Source organism: Pinus tabuliformis, chromosome J (genome assembly GCF_031772625.1).
Source record: "Pinus tabuliformis cultivar Carrire ecotype Pingquan chromosome J, CPIR1, whole genome shotgun sequence".
NCBI lineage: Eukaryota > Viridiplantae > Streptophyta > Pinopsida > Pinales > Pinaceae > Pinus > Pinus tabuliformis.
In genome coordinates, this window is record NC_142295.1 from 1,189,209,149 (window position 1) to 1,189,210,812 (window position 1,664).

The window sequence follows — 1,664 nt, forward strand, 5'->3', positions numbered from 1 at the left end:
ATATCCGGGCATTTTTTTTGCTTTTAGTCCGAAAACCACCAGACGGTTATATTATCTCCTTCTCCTGCTCCCGGCAGCTATATAAGTGTTAATAGGGGTAAATAAATGCATGAAGCTCCTGAAATGTGATAATTTCCTGTGACATAGGGATAGAAAACGGGCCTTTGTACCGATCATCTTCACAGATAGAAAACGAGCCTTTGAAGCAAACTTTTTGGTGCTACCACGATACTTTATGAGACCAATAATCAGGCATAATTTGAACTTTATTTCCCTGCAAACAGACGCCCTTCTCCTATTTTTAGGAACAACATAATTGAACATTCAGTTTGAAATTAAACAGTAATGCATACCGTGAAATTAAACAGTAATGCATACCGTTTATTGACTGCAATTAGCGTCGCTCTAGTATCTCACATTTATATTGTTTACTTAGTGGCATTTACATTCAGTTTGAAATTAAACAGTAATGCATACCGTGAAATTAAACAGTAATGCATACCGTTTATTGACTGCAATTAGCGTCGCGCTGGTCTCTCACATTTATATTGTTTACTTAGTGGCATTTTTTTTGCTTTTAGTCCGAAAACCAATTTCTGCCAGAAAGGCGTTGGGTCCGACAGGGCTCGAACGATCTTGCTCTTAAACGAGAAAAAGAGCTACGAGAAAGACACAAGGCCCGACCGGGTTCGAACCGGTGACCTCTTGATCTGCAGTCAAATGCTCTACCACTGAGCTACAGGCCCAATAGATGCTGGTTTTATGCCGTTTTCTTTACTTTCGTCTACACTGTTTCTCTCATTGTATTTGTTTATTTTGCAGATTAGAATGCTTATTGGGTTCATATATTTATTATATTTTTGGTTTATTTTTTGGATGGCTGTATGGCTGAATGTATTACTCTCTCCATTTCTGTTTTTTGAACAATGGTTATTATTATGTGGACCTGGACTATGTGCAGACACTGGACCAATCCTATTTGTCACTATACACTGTGCAGACACTGGAGCAACCCTATTTGTCAGTGTACACTGTGCTATGTTGGTTTGCGTGGCAATATGCAGATTTAATGACGTATCAAGAATGATCATAATGTACTGATTTTACTATATAAAATAAAATCAACAATTTTTTATTTTTTTAAGGAAAAAAAGTCCTATACTTAACATAGATATAAAAATTAACTAGTTAATCTATTTATAATAATCATCAAAACATTTATTTTATAATATCAAATTATTAAAATTTAAAAATCATAAATCTAATTAAATTATAATTATTATAAAAATTAATTAAGTGATAAAAGTTTGGAAAGATCTACTCCACATCTCTCCATCGATGTCAGCACCATTATTTGCAATGAGATTCATTATTAGAGAATTGAACAATAATGTATCATCAAATAAATCATTATTAATTATTAAACCTAAACATGAAAAACAATTTTTAATTAATAAAACAATTATAATATTTAACGCAACAATGCCCTCATTAAATCTTTGAATTTGAGATCATTCATTTGGGTTTTGTGGTGGCCAGGAGGCCTTGCTGCATCATGTACGACCACATGATTGATATTTCCCTTTGCATACCATAGTTTCAAAGATTATGTCTTGCCAGTGGTTTCTTTGTGTTCTTTCATTTCCATGCTAAACCTCATCTTC

General features: G+C 33.7%; 1 non-coding gene across 1 annotated transcript; it reads right to left on the reverse strand.

Annotated features, from left to right (window-relative positions):
* Positions 1-674: 674 nt before the first annotated feature.
* Positions 675-746, reverse strand: TRNAC-GCA (transfer RNA cysteine (anticodon GCA)). Its single transcript has one exon. It is a non-coding gene; the product is annotated as a tRNA-Cys (tRNA).
* Positions 747-1,664: the final 918 nt, after the last annotated feature.